The sequence below is a fragment of the Papio anubis genome, chromosome 10 (genome assembly GCF_008728515.1).
Source record: "Papio anubis isolate 15944 chromosome 10, Panubis1.0, whole genome shotgun sequence".
NCBI lineage: Eukaryota > Metazoa > Chordata > Mammalia > Primates > Cercopithecidae > Papio > Papio anubis.
Window position 1 is genome coordinate 28,938,907 of NC_044985.1, and position 20,049 is coordinate 28,958,955.

Here is a 20,049-nt window from a genome sequence, read left to right on the forward strand (position 1 = left end):
TAATTGATGTGCTGCAGTAATATGTAGCTCCAACTAACTCTTACAAAGTGACAACCCGTCTACAGAGAAAAATTCCAAACCTTAATTATTATTAATATAGCTATCTACGTGATGTAGCTCTGAAGCCATTTCAATGGGCATCACATTTTCAATATAGGTCAATTAATTTCATATTAATTGCTGTTATTATGTTGCCCCAATTGACCTATTTCATATTTGCAAGGCTCCAATGTAGAGGAGAAAAAGACAACAAAGCAAACCTTCCTTTTAAGCTGCTGTAATGTCCCATCTTTCTGGAACAGCATTCAGAGTAAGGATTTTGCATGAAAGGGCTTCAGGAAGTTACAAAACTCCTTTACATGGTCTGCTGGATCTGTGTACAATTTCTAGCATTACCCAGAATAAATACCAGGAGACTGGTGTGGTTTATACAAGAGTTTATAGAGAAAAAAAAAATCCACCCACCAGCTCCCATGCTGAGGATTACAACCAGGTCCCTGCTGCCAAGTTCTGTGTTTAGGTAAAGCATGAGAAAATCTGCCATTTTTTTAAAGTCACAAAAGGGTTTCTATAGTATGGAGCGGTAAGAAGCTGACAGCTTTTTATGCATAAAAGGCAGCTGTTCCTTCTCAGGTAATATTATTAATAAACCCTAAGGTAATGTTTGCTCTGAAATATGTCTAATTGAAATAATTTACTCTGACCCTTGGAGGATTATGAAACTGTTTTCATCATGTTCACACACAGCAAAATAATTATGAGATGCCATATGGAAAAGCCATCATGTGGTAGATGTCTTTCTGAATCTATATTTTTGAAATGTTTCCCACAGATAAATCATATAGCTAATTTACAAAGTAGAGGTGAGCAGTCCCTTTTCCATGTGGAGATCTGATGTGAAATGTTTGCAGATCCAGAATATTAACAGGGGCGTTGACATCAGTAATTACTATAGTTATGAGACATTTTTCACAAAGTATTATGAGAGCAATACTTAGTTATACAGGGAGAAAAAAAGTATGAGACTTTTTACATCGTGTATGAAATATGTAGGTACCGACAGTCTCAGAAAACAGTGTGGGCACATTGGTGACTGAGGTGCTTTTTGCCTGTAGCATAAAATCTGTCTGGAAAGTTCCAACAGTTTCCACTGAGATAGCACATTTGGCAAGATGAGGCTGAGTGTGGTATGTAAGGACTTTCGGGAAAACTTGTCAGCTTTCACAGGGAAAGGTCCAAGTGTTTATGGGAACTATGAAGTGGTGTTGGGTGGCTCTCAAAGGGATCTGTGGGGTCACTGGGGACAGGCATTTGAAAGCTTTTTGATGGAAGCTCTTCTGAACTTATCAAAATGGTTAAAAGTCTGGCTGTGAGTCTCATGAGAGCAGACTTTCTTGTGAAATTTCTGGTATGGTACTTTCCTGCCGGGGTGAGAACATCTTAGGAGGACAGACGTTCTCATCATATTTTAATTCTTGGGATCTGTGTCCCTGCTAAACCCAGGAAATGGAGAATCACAGGAAACAACATTACTTTTCAACCTCTGGGAAGTTAAGATCACATTTCTCTAGAGTTTCAACTGTTTAACTAAATCAACTTGCCTAACTTCCTGACCATCCCCCCTCCTACCACCATAAAGAAAGGTGGGGCACAAGAAAAAAAAAGGGAAAGACAAAAAAGAGGATATTTGAAAAGTATAATTCACTTTTCCATAAGTTCCCAGTTTCTACAGACTTCCAGCAAGCAAGAAAATCAACAAGGTAGTAAATTACAGCTTGTTAACCGTGTTGTACTTAAAATACCTAGTCTACTTTTTCTTACCTCTCCCTCAGGGGTATCAGAAGCCTCTTTGACCCTTAGTGTTGTCAGTTATGTGAGGGATCTCCAGCTGTCTATTATTGGATTTCAGAGAACTTGGTCACAGTTGCAGCAAATGAGCACTTTCTTCTTCTAACAGCTCTTTTGAGGCAGACACTGGGATGTGGATCATGAGTCCGGTCAGTCAGTGTCATCTCACAATTAGCTAATAGCTGGCACATGGAAATCCTAGTTCCAATCCCCTTGGGTCCTTGCGGGAGCCTCCCATTTGTTTACAGCCTCATTTTACTTCCATTCTCAGCATTCAATTATCCTTAAACTTTCAAAGAAAAACAAATTTACATAAAAGCTCATGTAAGTGTATATGATCTACAAATATTTACAAGGTTATTTTAGAAATGCATGACAGAATTTTTTTTTTTTTTCAGTTTTCCAAAGTTGCAGTCTACCTTCCAAAACAGAACATGGGATTTAAAAAAGAAATAGTGAAATGAAAAACTGGAAACCTGACAAAACTATGAAACTGCTGCTATTTTCTAATATATTTCAGGTCAAATCCTTGTACTTCCCATTTTTAAACAACTGCCAAACCTTCGTTTTTGTATCTCCTAGACATCTGTGCTATTGGTTAGCACTATTTCTAGCTATTGACTGTCCTAAAATAAAGGTAACATATTTTCTGTGATTTATAGTGTATCATTATTATAGTGCAGCCTCTGAATGCATGAACTAGAGATTTATTGCACACTCGTGTCTTTTACCAGACTCATGTAATAGAGGAAAGGTAAAATGTCTTGGCTTGTTGAGGGCTCCCTTCTTCAAGTAGTTGTCTTTTTGGTGTGGGGTGTGCAGCTTGATTAAACTACATCAAGAAGGTCATTGACCAAACGTTGTCTTTAATAGTTTCCCATAACATGTATTCCTCACAGGGAGCTTTTCTCAGCTCAGGTTATTTCCATCAATGTTCTCAAACCAAAAGAATGGTCATTGCAGTAAACCGACAAATTCCCACATTTCATCCTTTATCTCACACGTAAGTGATGACAGCATTTATATTTCTTCTGCGGTCTGGGCCAAGAACAACCAGATTAATGAGGGTATCTCTTTTTCATAAGTGCATTATACTCTCTCTTTGACCTTTTAAGCATGGGAAATTTTGGTTTTATAAGACTAATTAAGGAGGAGAGTTTCCCATCCCTATGCCACTCTACTTCTCTTCACATTTCCCCCCCAAATGGCCAGCCATCAATGAGGATGCATTCAGTAAACATACACACAGACATATACACTCTACACATACTTTCACATCAACTGGAATGTTGTGTCTATAGCAAAGGTATAAAGCAAAATTTGCTGTAGGATTGCTTTCTCATGTTATGTCACACTCCACAACACTTTTTGAAAGACACTATCACAAAAAGATAAACTACACAAGTATTCCAAGAAATATATTAGCTAACACTGAATGTATAAAATTTAGGAAAGATAATCTGACACCCAATTTCCTTTTCAGAAATATATTGGTGATGTTTTCATGTGTTCTTACCCATTATTGATTATTAATATTGTAGTTCCTGATTCCAGATTATATTTTTATATGTGAATGGCTGATAACTATGTGGTAATAGAAACATGAGAATAAGGCTAAATTCACAAAGCCAGAAACAAACTAGTGCTTCTTTCATAGCCTTCATTCAGACACCAAAGTGCTTACAAATTTTTACTTTGGACTCAAGAATCTCATTATGAGGTCAGTATTTTCCTCCTATTTTTATTCCAATGAAATTTAGCCGATACTAAGGCAATGAATTGATCATGTCCTAAAACAGAATGGTGACAGAGGGCAGTTTCTCAAAACATTGCGAAGTGCACTTGGCTATTGAGTAATTAGGCTTCCCGTTGTTCTCAGAGCATCAGAACAAGCAAATGAGAGTTGCCTTAAGGTTTCCCTGTTTAGAACATCACTTATTTTTGCCATTTCAGAATCAGGTAAAATCCTTTCTGGTAAAACTTAAAACAGTCAGCCAAATTCTTTTATTTTATTAGAGTATCATTTAAATAAAAATATCCCTAGAAATTTCATTTTTCCTCATTTTTTTCTCCATTTGACAGGAACAGAAAAAGGAGCTGGTGTCTAACCACTTATAAGTTAATTGCAAATGAAAAAGAGGACTTAGAACTGAGGTATCAAGAAGGAGGCTGGGTCTTTTCCCAAATCTCTAGTTTCTACTAAGCATCTGTCAAATAGGGAAATCTCATTTTGCTACCTACAGGGATCTCATAATGAGCACATATAAAAAGAAATTTTAAAATTCTTATTTCCAAACTCTTTCTTCCTTTATCTAGTGCATTTCAATAAATTATGCCATTATCTATGCAGTTGCTTAAAATAAAAAAAAAATTACAAGCATTCTCCTTGATTCCTCCTTTTCTTCAACACCTCAATATATATAGCATGTTCTCTACTCTGTTTAAATCTCTTGGTACCTACTGCTAACACCCTAGCACCTCATTTTAAATCATCATTATCTTTCACCTAAACTACTGTAATAACTGTGTCAGTCAGAGTCTAATGAGAAAACAGAGTCAATGCTTGGGAGTATGTAAGAAGCCTAAAATGTATGACAAAGGAATTAGAAGAGCTGAAAAGTCAACCAAAGATGGTGTGCCAACTCACGTAAGTGTTGCCATTCCTACACCTGGAGGGCAGAGGGAGAATGTGGTATTACCAGAGCCTAGGAACCAGGGCCAGTCAACTGGAGGTGAAACCAGAGTGAGAGGGGCTATCTAGATCCCTGATTAGAATTCGAACCATGAGAAGATTAGGCCATTACTAGATATCCTACCAGAAGCAGCGGGAGGGTTGGAATGGGGGCTTGATTTATCCCTTCCTTCAGCCTAAACTCATACATAGGGCTTCCCATTTACCCTACCTAGCTAGAAAGCAGTTGACAAAAAACCTTGGACATGTTTGTAAAAGCCATTTTCTGGCAAGCAGAATAAGAGTGAGAAATGAATCTGTGAGCAGTAAGGAAGTAGGAAGTAAGGAAGTAACACAGTCCACCCCTTTTTCTGTGCAGCATGCATTTTTGCTAACCATATATTATTTATTCCCATGAAACAATGACTTCATTATTCTACCTGATAAAATGCAACCCAAAGCACAAATGAAGATGCTGTCACACCTCTCCACAAAAGGGACACAGAAAATCTCATCTTCACTATTCATTCTCGAAGTTGAAGGTGGTCAAGTGATACAATGTCCTCTTCATCAGTTCTAGATGCAGTTTCTCAGAGTGCAGTGATTTGTGAATTAAAATGAAAATCTATGCATCATGAACACTCCCTCATAGATAATATGAATAGAGAAAGAGGAAAGAGCAAAATAGAAATAATTTGTTAATATATACATAATAAAAGCAGGCAGAGCTAACATCACCCTCATCTCTGTTTCTAATCATGAGTGTGCTGCCTTCCTTCATTCTTTTATGTTCCTCTTGCCCTCAACCAGAACCTCAATTGGTCAGGTTTTTTTATCTGGCTGGTGAACCAAGACTTCTTTCCTAAAGGGTTGGAACCCTTAGTGATTTTGGCTTTACTGGATAGTTGCTTTTTGATTTTTACTACTGAGCTTGAAAGTATTAAGAGAAGATGACAGTAAATCCCATCATGTTTCAGCAAAGCAATTTTCTGTTGTTAGACAGGATCAATTCCCACAACCCCTTTCTTTGACTGATGGTTCAATGGCAGGAGAAGCCCAAAGTATATCGACCTGGAGGTTTCAATTATATTTCGAAGGAACAATTATTGTGTTATTAATGTAAGTATTTCTTTTTTTGGAACGAAGACCTCTAAATCTGCTGAGTATGAAGTTATAAAGACAGCAAAAATGATACAAATATCGTTATTTTGTGTATTAACAAAAACAGTAATTCATTTTTCCCATTTGTTCCAAATATTTATATTCAGGCTATGAGAGAAGCAGCACCTTATAATGGTTCCTTGTTCAAAGCACCCAATATTCCTAGGATGTGGTCTCCCAGCTGATTTCATAACTGAATTATCAGTAATTAATTTCATTGTTCAATTAGGTAAGTTTTCTTCAGACAATAGGGTACACTGCAAGACAAGTAAATTTAATAGGTATAAATTCCTTGCTGCACATTTTGCTGTGAAATGAGCTCCAACGTGTCATGGGATTCTATGAAGGTTAACAGTATGTTTCCATAAGTTCATGAGATGATAGTGCTGGCAGAAGCATAGCAAATCCATGTATAGAATAGATGTCCATCTAATGAAGCCAAATTTCTGCCCCTTCCAAAATGGTTCACTGTTGATTACAGAGGACCACCATAATCAACCTGCCACCCGAAAGCTGCTAATCCCTTTGGTAATGATGATCTGTCAGGTATTAAATATTGGTCACTGAGGTTGTACTTTAGAAACCGTGTTATGGTGATAAAGTGGAGGTGAAGACTGTGCAGTTGAGGCCTTGCATTGCCTCTGTCTGTCATGATGGCATCTTTGTACAGGGGCCCATTGGATAAGCACTGAGGAGGGATGGTGCCTGATAGCCTTTGTATGAATGATTGTAACAATATGATTGATGAGAACTTCCTTAAGAGTGGATGTCTTTCACAGAGCATTTTGCACAGGATACAAACATCTTCATGCTTTGTGCCCAGTTTTGGTACATTCACATGACTTTTTTCCCAGACAGTGCTCACCAATCTTCTCACACTCTTCTTCCATTTCCTGGCCAACTAGCCACCCAACAGTGAATGCCTATAAATCAATCTAAACCTCAGGCCATTTCTCTTCCCAGTCATACTAAATAACAAGACTTCCTCCTCCAAGTTTTGCCCATGAGAGAGGATATCTCTTCATCACTTTTCTTTATGGACATCTTTGGGTGAGACTGCAGTAGAATAAGCAATCCATGGCTGGCCAGTACCAGCATATGATGTGACACCTTTGTAACCAGGTCAGTTTTTTTTTTCTCAGCCAAAGGGTCATAGGAACTTCCTTGTGGGTCACATGGGTGAATTGAGAGAGGCAGTGATAGTGCCAGGTATTTCACTTGAAAATGAAATCAATTATATTGTACCCTTTCAAAAGGCTGCCTCTCTCTTCTAGTCTCTGGAATTATCTACTTGTCACTCTTCTCAGTCATCACATCTTAGGGGGTGTTAGGAAATCCTCCATTTGGAATATCTTTAGCCCTTCACATGAGTGCTATTTTCAGGGACTGGGAATTGCTTTATTAAGTTTCCTCTTTGAACTCCTCAGTAGCTCTGCATATTTATTTATTTATTTATTTATTTATTTATTTATTTATTTTTGACTGTACAGACTTGTAACTTGTGGAGTCCTAATTTTTGAATCTGGATCTTCACCTTGAAATAGAATTTCTCTGAAGAGTTCTTTTCCATGGGGATAATTGTTACCCACATTGGTCAAAGCACACATAGGCAGCTGTCTGGACGTAGGACCTGGGAAATCCAGTCTCCAGCAGTTTCCCTATTTCTTCCTTAGTTCCACTTCTATCGCAGTAAATTTCCAGTGTCTCTGCTATTGCTTAAAAATTGATCTTGGGGAAGAGAATTTGTATTTGATAATTCCAGAAATCATGAGAATAACTGATGCTGGACATTTTCCAACAGAGGACCTGAAGCTCTTGGCCATTTGCTTTGTGTTTCACGCAGTGCTTTACTCTAAGGAGGACCTGTATCTGTTGGGATCCTTAGGGCAAGCCACATAAACAAACTCTGGATACTTGTAGCAGAAAATGAAGTTATTGAAGACTATTGTGGAGTTTACTATGAGCCAGAGAACCAGGCTGGGGGGGCTGTACCACTTAGAATGAGATACAAAGTCACACCATAGTTCCACCCTTGAGGTCGCCATGTTGCTGCCACCCCTCCTGCCAGCCCACCACTGAAACTTTGGATGCTGGATTCTGGACACAGCTGGGAGAAGTGGTGCTTATTACCATTTTAATATGTTTTCTTTCAAGACCTTTTCAAAATATGCATACATATTTTTATTTCTATTCAAAATGGAATACATTTTTTAAGGTTAGCAATATATTGTGAACATTTTCTTTCCTCTCAGAAACATTTTTCTATAATATAATTTATGGTGATACATAGTAAACTATCTCATAGACCTACCATAGTTTACCTAACAAATCCAAAATCATTTGTGCCATTTCTGAATTTTTATTATCTTATGTAATGCTTTAATGAACATCCTTGCATTTATATTTTATACAATTTTAGAAGCTGAATTACTGATTCAAAATACACAGTGATTTTTAATTCTTCTGTTGAATATTGACAGATTGCAATCCTGAGAGTTATCTTGAAGGATAGAGTACGTGCCCAGGGTTCTTTTTTAAGAAATAATTTGTAATGTGAAACAGAATAGGCTAAATGTTTTTTATTCTCTTAGTCCTACTCTTGTCATTCTGCAGAGTTTCACTTATTTGGATTCAAATTCTAATTCCAGCCTACCTCTCTTTTTATATAATTGTTATGAGGATTAAATTAGATGCATAAAATTGCTGCTTACTACACATATTGCACAAACTAAAAACTTTTCAAAGGTTAACTGTTTTTCTGGTTTGTTTTTAAGAGACAGGCTCTCGATCTGTTGCTCAGACTGGAGTGCAGTGGTGTAATCACGACTCACTACAGCCTCATCCTGCTGGGCTAAAGTGATCCTCTTGCCTCAACCTCCTGAGTAGCTAGGACTACAGGCACATGCCACCATACCCAGCTATTCTTTTAAAAAAGACGTTTTTGTTGTAGCAGGGTCCCCTGTGTTGTCCAGACTGGTCTTAAGCTCCCGGCCTCAAGCAATCCTTCCACTTCTACCTCCCAAAGGGTTGGGATTAGAGGTGTAAGCCACTCCACCTGACCCAAAAGTTAACTATTATTATTGTTATTATTCTGTTTTTTTTTCCATTCACTTCCTCATTAACCAACTTTTATTGTTTCAATGTTATTTTATTGTTTTTCAAAGACTCACAATATTTACATAAGAAAATTTACCCTTTAAGGACACTGAGGTTCCAAATGAAAATGATATTTTTAAGGCAAAACAATTATAGATATAAAACAACTTTTTTTCTGTGAATACTAGATTCCATATTATCCTTAATGTCTTTCTAAGAAGTAACCAAGTGATTTCTCATAAACTGGAAAACATTATTTCCACTGATATTCTGAAAAAATATTTAGGATTAAAAAATGTATTTTAAATTCTTCTTGACAGAAATCATTTGTTGCAATTACATTGCCAATTCATATATATATTACATATATGTCACCTTGACTTATAGTAACCTGAAGGGGAAATTCGTACGTTTAGCAAATCCCTTCGAGTAACACCCACAGAACTGAAATCTTATTCCGTTTCTTGGTGGTCTTCTACCCATCCAGTCCTCCTGAGGACCATAAAAACTATTGGTTCCTCTCCTAAACTGCTGTAAAATATATCCTGTGAGACCCAGGGGAAAATCTTTCTGAGGCTGAGCATTCCATGGAGACTCAATATTCCAGATTTTGAAATGCAGCTAGAAGTGGAAATGGATTTATTTCTCAAGATCTCTTTGTTCATAATTAAGGATGTAAAAAATAGAGTTCAGAATGTGAGTGAAATGTAATTGAAAAGAAAAGCCTTGATTTTACATATAAAATATATTTACCAGATGGGTGAGGGAAGGTAACTTAAGACAATACTTAAAATTCAATAATAATGATGAAACTATGAAATACAAAGCTTCTGGCACCCATAAGCTAGTTTCCAGAAAGAAGGTTATCACATATTGTTAATGTGTTCACACACTTAACAAATATTAATGGGTTCATTACATTTAAGGCATGAGAACTTCCACATCATTCAGTGGTGATATTAATAATAATTCAGTAATCATTAATGATGTATATGCTGTTAATAACCACAGGGAAAAGTTTATTTTTCTGTTTTCTCTGAGTTCACTTGACTTTCCCTAATTTCTGAAGAATTCATTCTTTTTTGTGTGTGCTAAGAAAGGACGGTGTTAATATTTATTTAATTTTAGTCATCCATTTAAATATAATCTATCTTGTTTTAAAATGCATTTATGGCCAATGTGTTTCTGTTGGTTGTCAAGAATTCTTTAATAATTTGTGTATTTTTCTAGCAGTATTGTCTTCCATTTATCCCTCCGCTCATTGGGAAAAACTGGTGATTTCTTTCTTTCTCTTCCTCAAAGCCATCAAGGATAGAACACAATCCCTTGTGTGCTCAATAAAATATCCCTGTGGTATTCAAAGTCTTTGATAACATTTAATTTTGGTCTTGGGTCACAGTGACATAGACTTAGTTATCACATTGACACTCACTTAATTAAACCTTTCTACGTGATTGAAAAACCTGGTTCCAATGTCTTGAGTTCTGAGATCTGTTTCAGCAGAAAAAGCCCTTTTTGTTGTTGTTGTTTTTGTTGTTGTGAATTCAAGGCTTGTGTTCTTTAACTGTATTCTGGAGAGAAGAGAAGACATTCGCAGTTTTTGAGTATCTACCATATGAATTTTTTTTTTCTCTCAGTAATCCTTACAGTCTCCTTTTGTTTTATTACCTTGTCCATTTTAAGAATGTGTAAAAAGGTGTAATGCTAATTAGTAAAGCTGAGATTCAAATCCAGCTTTGCCTTCATTTATTCAAACAACAAACATGTATCATATGCCTCATAGTATAAGAAAAATTGTCCTAAGTTATAGAAGTGCTGTAATGGTAGAAGTGATTGCAAAGTTGCTTCATACTCTGCAATACTGTTGCTGAAACTATTTTAGGTATGTCCTTGGTATTTCTCAAAGATTAGAATTCTAATGTAGTAAAATCAAATTTCATTTGCAACTGAATCATACACAAACTAAACAGCAGTAAACAAAAATACACTGATCGTGTCTACACTGCCATGGCCACTAAGAGTGACAAGGTCTTCAGGTAGTCTAGTTTAGTCTGAGAATCTGCAGCCTGGAATATTTAGCTGGACTCAAAGAAAATACTCAGCTGTATGTTCCAGTATACCCATAGCCAGAGGTAGATTTTCATGAAACTGATCATATGAAACTTAAACTTAGGATCCTGGAAGAGGCCCTAGTAATAATCTTTATTTTCCTGTTTTTTTTTTTTTTTCTTTATTTGTGAAAGTAAGACAATTTATATTTATTTTGTTCATGGACATATTCCAAATTGTACAAATTTTAGTCTGAACAAATCATTTATCCATGTCTAGTTGTACTAATTTTAAAAATATTGACCTACTTATATAACTGGTTAGTTAGTCCTTAGGCATTATCCCTACACTCTAGCTCCAAGGGCCTCTCCTTAGAAATCATCTGGGTATCTTTATGATCCAGCAATGGAAAGGTTATATCAGCACAGCAGGGAGACTGCAGGACCATGCCCCAGGTCCAAGGGTGGTATCTGTTTGGATTGGTTGTTACATGTGCTATATCAGTGGTTAAATATTTTGAATATCACCCCAAGTAAACCTGAAGATCTAACTAAATTTCAAAACTCTCATAGCTATTGAAGGACATTCTTAAAGCAACTCCAACTATTTTGTCAGGATATATTATTCATATGTAGAATAGTTCTATATGTGTGCATATATACAGCATGATTGTGTGTGTGCACACGCATGTGTGTGTTTATGAGTAGAAAAGCCATAAAGGAATGTTCAACATTAAACATATAATGCCAAGGGATCTTCTGAGGTATTGGCATTGTCTGTTTCTTGATCTGTGTGCTAATTATAGAGGTATGTTAAGTTTGTGAAAATTCAGGAAGCTGTACAATTATGTGCAATTTTGGCATTACATTATCATTAAATACAAAGTTTTAAAAAGTAGAGTAATAGTTTTCCAAAGAGGTTGTATCAATTTATACTCCCACCAGCAATACATTTAACATAGGCCTTTAAAGGAAATTCTAAAAGAAAATACAAACATATCCGTAATTTTACCAATAAAATACATAACTTTTTAATTTGTATATATCCCTTACAATTTTGGCAATTTTTAAAAATAATCCTTTTTTGAGCTAAGAAGAGAGAATGAAGACTAGTTAGATACAATCGCAGCTCATTGTCATGTGTCTACAAATAATATTTACTAATAGAATACTGGATTAAATTTTCCTGTTTGTTAACCATATCATATCAAAATGGCTGGGTACATTTTTACAAAACTTGGAGTCTACGTTTAAGATGACTTGACCTAAAAGCCTAGTTTACCTAGCATATGAAAAATTCATCTTGTAAGTCACAGAGTTTTGCAAAGACATATGTAATTATTATCCAGAGCAGCTCATGTAATGCTAACTGGGAGAAAAAAAGACATGTAAAAGCAGGTGCTACTGACAGAAAGAACAAGCTGTGTTTTCAGCGCAACCTCCAATTGGAATGACCCAAGGCGGACACTTAGAATGGAAGGCTGCTCCTCACAAAGGCATCGACAATCAGGGCCTCCTTCCTGACTCTTCCCTTGAGTTTCTTCCCACTCCACTGCTGCCCTCCTACCTGTTTTATTTATTTTTATTTTTTATTTTTTTAGTTTCTTTTTCTGTCTCCTTGTCCTATTTGGAATTCTCCCCTGCGCTGTCCTGAGCTGCTTCTCTTCTTCCTACCTCCTTCTTCTCTAAGCGAACTCTTTCAGTCCTGTTTTTCAAACACTCTTTTTGGGGGATGACTCCCGAATCACCTTCTCTCAACAAATCTCTCCTGAGCTCCACACCTTCCCAGACCTTCTACCAGCTGCTGATCTGACACCTCCACTTTCACACCTCAGGAGCATTTGAAACTTAAGATCTATTGATTGCTACTCTTCCTCAATCAAGTCCTGCTTTCTCTTTTATTTTTATGTTTTGGAAAGTGATACCATCATCCACCTAGTTGTTTATTCTATTTATTTATTTATTTAGAGACAGAGTCTCACTCTATTGTCCAGGCTGGAGTGCAGTGGCATGATCTCAGCTCACTGCAACCTCTGCCTCCTGGGTTCAAGCTATTCTCCTGCCTCAGCCTCCTGAGTAGCTGGGACTACAGGTGTGCACCACCAGGTCCGATGTATTTTTAGTAGAGATGAGCTTTTGCCGTGTTGGCCAGGCTGGTCTCGAGCTCCTGACCTCAAGTGATCTGCCCACCTCAGTCTCCCAAAGTGCTGGGATTACAGAAATGAGCCACTGTGCCCAGCCTACCTAGTTCAAGCCAGAAGCTGCCATATTACTTTTGATTTTTTTTCTGTCTCAAGCTCCATATCAAATCCACCATAAAGTCCTAAACATTTAATTTTGCAAATGTACCTCAGGCTTGGCCACCTCTTTCCATGTCCTCTGTTGTCATCTTCCCTAGTTCATGGCCTGGATTAATAAAATATGTTTCTCCCTGGTCTCCCTACTTCTTCATTTGTTCTTTCTAATCCATTATTCACCCTGAAGCTAGAATGGTTCTTTTAAAGGGTAAATCTGATCATGCCACTTCCTGGTTCAAAACCCTGAATGGCCTGCCAGTTCATGCAGCATAGAAATTCAAAATCCTCATTGTGAACCATAGGGATCTACATGATCAGCCCGCTGCTACACTTTCCAGTGTCTCCTTCCATCTCTCGCATAGTTATTACTCTCCTATCACACTGGTCTTATTTCAGTTCTTCAAACTAGCCTGCACTTTCATCTTCCCAAGATGTTTGTATTCCCTCTTCTTTAGATAGTTCTAACTCACTCTTTGGGCCTAAAACGAAGTGTCAGTTTCCCAGAAAACTTTGCCTCACCTCATTCCCTCATCTACGTCAAATCCCCTGACTTACAGTGTCTGGTGCTTTTCCTTCACAACACTCAACACTGGTTGTAGTTATACTCATATTTCTGGGATCATTGTCTTAATGTCCCTTTCTCTTGGGACATTAAGAAAACATTTTTGAAATATACAGGCTACTTGAGGGCAAGGGACAGTGACATTTTTTCAACCTGGCCTGGACTAGATGTTTATGAAAACTTACTGAATAAATGAATGCGTCAATTAAGTATGTATTGGGTATCTTCTGTTCAGCATAGTAATTGTCTTGAAGGAAGAAAAATACAGATTCACTCAAAATAAGTTGAAACTGCTAAACTACCAGACCTCTAAACAATTAGAGGATAAAGGATGACAGTAGGCAATTAAGTACTAAAATGTGTGGCACAGAGTGAAACTGCTAGAGGAATACTAGGAAGGAAGAAATCATCTGGGATTCCAACCACTAGGCGAGTCTTCCCTGAATAGGTGGGGCTTCCATGCACATAGAATTTGGTCACTTCAAATAACAAATATAAGTTTTTACTCTCCCATAGCCAAGCCTTAATTATAACAATTATTGATTTTTTTACAGCAGTTCTTTTGTGGTTGTAAAGGGCTTCATAAATATGTTATTATTTAAAATTCCTTTTTCATCTTGACATAGTCAAATGTTTCTTTGCTTTTTGTACCGCTGGTTTGAGTGACATTAAGAAATACTGCTTTTGCTCTAGAGAGACTGTCCTAAATTGGAGCCTTCAGAAGGAATGGCGTTCATGGCACCAAAGTGACACCCCCTTCCCACCCCCAGCAGCAGATGAAATATTTCAAAGGGGACATCTGCCACCACCACTGAGATTTTATGGAGTACCCACACATGTAGACTCACTAAAGTGGGCATGACAGCTGAAAAATATTAAAAGTGTGTGTGTTTTTAAAAACAACTTATGGTTAAGAATTAAGAAATGACTTTTAAATAAGAACAGAATTTTTTTTTGCAAGTGTGTACTTTTTTTCTTTTTTCTTTTTTTTTTTTTTTTTTTTTTTGTTGAAGACCCCACACTTGCAAAATCTTTTAGGTCATGTGTTTGCTTTACGAAACATTTGGCAAATAATAGGTGCCGTGGGAATATATCCACTCCATCTGGAATCAGCAGATCCTCCTGGTTTCGCTGTACCTGAATTACCACCAGTCCCCATGGCTTACAAATGTTTTTGTTTTCTGTCTTTAATAAATTTTGGATGCAATAATTAAATGAAGGAGTCTTCAGTAAAGTCAGTTCTTTCTTAACATTTTGTAAGGCAAATCTCAGGGAAGAAAGCAAATGCATATTTGCCAATTTGATGTTTACAAAAATGAAACCTGCATGGAATGGAATTACTTACTTTCTCAAAAGAGCCTTTCCTTTCATAAAATGAAGCCCAGTGAATACACGTTATTTTGGACCTAGTTCCCCCCACCCCATCATAGTAGAAAACTTTTTAAAGGCATTTAATTTTATTTAGATAGTCACAAGTTATGGGTCATGTTGTCCTAACTTTTGTGTTCCTTTTAAAAATTGAACAGATATTGAAACTGGAAAAAGGATTTGGTTATGTGATCCATTTACTGTCAGAGCAAGATTGTTTCTTGCTATATATTTTTGGATTTTTAATTTTTGTCATCAACTGAGGATGGTTATATCACTTCACAAAGCTTTCTAGATTTCCACAGCTTTAATTATATTGTTTTGCTTTACCTTGCTTTATTTTATTTTATTTTATTTTAAGGGGGAGGTCATGTAAAAATCAGGCTTATAATCTCACAAATACAGCGTCCCTTGTTTGATATTTGGATCTTTCTTCTTTCATTTTGGCAAGAAATACTGTGGGAATAAGTGTTTCTGCCAAGTATCAGTTATTTAAATATTTCATTACCTCACAAAATAGAAAAGAAGATGGAAAAAAAATAGCTTCTTTAAGACAATTGGACAAAGACAAATTCCTGATCTATCTGAAGCCTGAGTTCTTGCCCTTTCTTTAGAACACTAGACTTTTAAAAAAAGTCCCTTTTAAAAGTTTTGCAAGTATTCATACTATTAAATCCAGTTATGACAATTGAAGATAGTTTTCCAAGAAAAAGTCTTGGTGTCAAAGAAAGAACTTTCTTCCTATGGAAGCAAAAACAAAACAAAATGGAATAGCAACAACCAAGAAAAATATAATAATAAAGTACTAACCTTTATATATTATTATTAGGAGGAAGAAAGCACACCACACACACACACACACAATTTTTCATTGATCTTCAATAGCTCCTCTTTCTTATTACACATATCTTATATGTCTAATTGAAAAGACTCAAAAGGTCAATAGTGATAAGAGGAACTAGGAGTGTGTGTGTGTGTGTGTGTGTGTGTGTGTGACAGAGAGAGAGAAAGAGCCAGCAAGAGAGAGAGAAAGCAGACTGCACAAAACCAAAGATCCTATACAGAAATTAATTATTTTTATGTGCTAAAATGTTTTGCTTAATTGCTACAAAATACAACTTTGTATTTGGTGATGAGCTTATAAACCTGAAGATTTTGACTGCTAAACATAGTGAAAATCTAAGTATATCTAAATAGGTCTAGTTTTACTATTAACAGTATATTATCTGATGTATCTGGCAAAAAACATTTCGGCCAGTTGCTGTGGCTTAGGCCAGTAATCCTAGCACTTTGGGAGGCCGAGTCGGGCAGATTGCCTGAGGTCAGGAGTTTGAGACCATCCTGACCAACGTGGTGAAACTCTGTCTATACCAACAATGCAAAAATTAGCTGAGCATGGTGGTGGGCACCTATAATCCCTAGTACTCAGGAGGCTGAGGTAGGAGAATTGCTTGAACCCAGGAGACAGAGGTTCAGCAAGCCAAGAACGTGCCACTGCACTCCAACCTGGGCAAGACTCCATCTCAAAAAAAAAAAAAAAAAAAATTCAAATCATTTTTAATAAAATACATTTATAGTTTTGTATTTATTTCATGTACCATTTTACAATTGTGGCGTGTATAGCTTTAGCTACAGGCTTGCCAAAACATAACTTTAAAAAAAAGAAAAAGAAAGAATACATTTTGCAAAAGGAATCTTATTAGAATATTGCCTATAATGGTGAGGCATTTAAGATTGCTTCTTTTGGATCGAAATCCAGGGACTAATTACTGATAGTTTCAGAATGTCCTTGCTTTTAATCCATGTCAGCCATCTGACAAATCCTTAACATGTATGTAAAGGAAGTATATTGTCAATTTCCGGTATATTATTATTTAATTATATTTTAATTTCCTAATGACAGATGGAATCCCTTTATATGCCAGCCTGTTGCTCTCTGCCTGAGCTTAAATTCCTATGTTAAAATAAAATGATTCTTCCATTTCAATCTAGAACAATAGTTTCCTGAATGAAAGGGATTGAGCCTGAGAAGCTGGAAATATTCAAAACACTTCTGCACAAAATTCTGTATATGCCATTGGATATAATTTGAATATCAGTAACTTACACATCAGAGCTATGTCAAATATAAAGCTCTAATTTTAGGCTGGGAATAGTGGCTCACCCTTGTAATCCCAGCACTTTGGGAGGCCGAGGCAGGCAGATTACTTGAGGTCAGAAGTTCAAGACCAGGCTGGTCAAGATGGTAAAACTCTGTCTCTACTAAAAATAGAAAAATCAGCTGGGCATGGTGGTGGGTGCCTGTGATCCCAGCTACTCGGGAGGCTGAGGCAGAGAATTGCTTGAACCCAGGAGGCAGTGGTTGCAGTGAGCCAAGATCACACCACTGCACTCCAGCCTGTGTGACAGAGCTAGACTCCGTCTCAAAAAAAAAAAAAAAGTCTAATTTTAGTGGATGGAAAAATCATATTTTAGACATTGTTTTTTAGACATTGTTATTTAAAAGAAAGACCTTTCAATAGCTTACACTTATACTTTTTATATAACATGTCTCTATTTTTAAAATATAAAACTCTTTTTTCATTGTCTTTGAAAACAAATTAAGGAATAAAAGATTCCTTTCGGCATAAATACACATTATTAGACTTAGGAGAAAAATGTAAGGTTAAGTACAGTACCAAATTTTTAGTTCAAGATGTTTTGTTTGTTTGCAACAGGATCTCGCTCTGTTGCCGAGGCTGGAGTACAGTGGTGTGATCACAGCTCACTGCAGCCTCGACCTCCTGGACTCAAGTGATCCTCCGGCCTTAGCCCAGCAAGTGGCTGAAACAAGAGGTGTGTACCACCATGGCTGGTTAATTTTTGTAGAGACAGTTTCATCGTGTTGTCCAGCCTGGTCTTGAACTCCTGGTCTCAAGCAATCTACCCTCCTCGACCTCCTAAAGTACTGGGACTACAAGTGTGAGCCACCACAACCACTTTTCGTATCTGAAAAAATTTTGCTTATTAGACCTCCTGTTATGCCTACAACTTTATTCAGTAGCAAATGTTTTGCTTTTATTATTATTTTTAGTGGACATATAATGATTCTATGTATTTATGTGGTACAGTGTGATAGTTCAATACATGTATACAATATGTAAGATCAAATCAGAGTAATTAGCATAGCCATCACCTCAAACATTATTATTTCTTTGTGTTGGGAACACTCGAAACCTACTCTTCTAGGTATTTGAAAATATACAATAAAATGTTGATTATAGTGACCCGATAGTGCCATAAAACATTAGCACTTATTCCTCCTATCCAGCTGGAGTTTCTCATCTGTTAACCAGTCTCTGGCTATCCCTCTCTTTCCTCTACATTTGCTTGCCTCTGATAACCACTATTCTACTGTCTACTTCTATGGAATCTATGTTTTTAACTTCTGCATATGAGTGAGGACATGTGTTGCTTCTAAAGATGAAAAGAATGTGAGTATATTAGAGATTATAGAACAGACTCAACACTTATAATACCTGTGACTTTAGCTGATACTTATAGGATTTTCTTCTCAACAATTATTTATGGGGACAATCCTATGAAACCCAGTTATGGTAAAACTCCAGTTTGTACATTTTCATATACTAAGGATCAGGGGAAACCTTAGCCAAGATTACATTCCACGAATCTTAGATGACACAGAATATTCAGTTATAAAAATTATATACATATAGTATATGTTATATATATAAGTACTTCTGACTTTATTCATAAAAACAGGTTTTAATGCAATTTTAGTTATTTTTAAATCTTTAAAAATAGCTTATTCTCTGGTATTATGACCCAGAAGATCTTCCATGGAATAAGCAAATTTTGAGACATTCTCCTTCTATAAGTTATGGTTTTAGTAACTGATGAATTATTTCCTTATCTGAGATGTCTTAGTTTAGTCACACACGCACACACACACACACACACACACACACACACACAAATGCACACAAATAAACTTGGTATCTTTTTTAAAAAATATATGTTGGTTAAGGCATTTAAAATGTGGGATATGGGAAAAGAAGGATATAACATTTTGAGGCCTGAAAATTATAAAATTTTGGGACCTCTCCCTCCCCTGAGAAGAAGAATGCAAAATTATAAATATAAAAATAGGTACAGGATCTTGGATGCTGTCTTTGCTAGTGAGGTGCCCAGACACTGAAGCTTCCTTAGCTTCTCAGAAACATTCCAGTATATATGGAAATATAGATTAAGGCCTTTCCGTGAAGCTTCAAATTCTTTTCTCATCTCCTTTTTTCCTTCCTGCACTTTATTTCCAAGGGGAAGAATTAACGTTGATAGTCAAAGACATTTATAATGCTAATGTGTTAATGTGCTAGTCTATCTGTCTCTTACTCCCTCTCTCTCATCATTTCTCACTCACTCTCTTGCTCTCCCTCAAACTCAGTTGTCTTTTTGCAGATTTTTAAAAATCATACCTTCCTTTTCCCACAGTTTTAGGTTGGGATATATCTTGAGAAGACCTGGGGTTGGACAACTATGGTTTTTATTGAATAAGAAACTTTTACTTTCCTTTCTCTCCCTTGAGGTACTTTCTTTGAACTCATTTTTCCTTGCCATTAGGGTTTTTAGATATAGAAGACTAAGACTCAGGCGTAGAGTTTAGGTCAAATGTCTCAAATCCAAAGCCAGGAGTGTGATGAGAATGCAGAAAGTAGACCTGAAGTAAGAGAAAAAATGAGCGACAGAGGCTGGAATGTTTGCCTTGTGGTCAGAGCAGCCATGATTTAGCTCTGCCCAAATGTTCCCAGATAGGCAGATCATTCCAGCGGTGCAAGTCTTCTTTGTTTTCTGTCCCCAGAAAAAGAAGCAGCCAGGCTTTTAAAATAAGAGACTTGCTAATTTTTAATGTTTGCAAGCAATTTAGTATGTTTAACAATACACTGACAGCCAAAACCTATATGAGCCTGTTGCAGTGAATGGTCATCAATTTGTAATCTA

At 36.6% G+C, this 20,049-nt stretch overlaps 1 long non-coding RNA gene across 1 annotated transcript in view; it reads left to right on the forward strand.

Moving 5' to 3' along the window:
- Positions 1 to 7,841, forward strand: part of LOC110740472 — a 208,631-nt gene extending 200,790 nt beyond the window's left edge. Inside the window, exon 3 of the long non-coding RNA XR_002516068.2 lies at positions 2,247 to 7,841. This is a non-coding gene — a long non-coding RNA (uncharacterized LOC110740472). The remainder of the gene's footprint in view (positions 1 to 2,246) is intronic.
- The last annotated feature ends 12,208 nt before the right edge of the window (positions 7,842 to 20,049 follow it).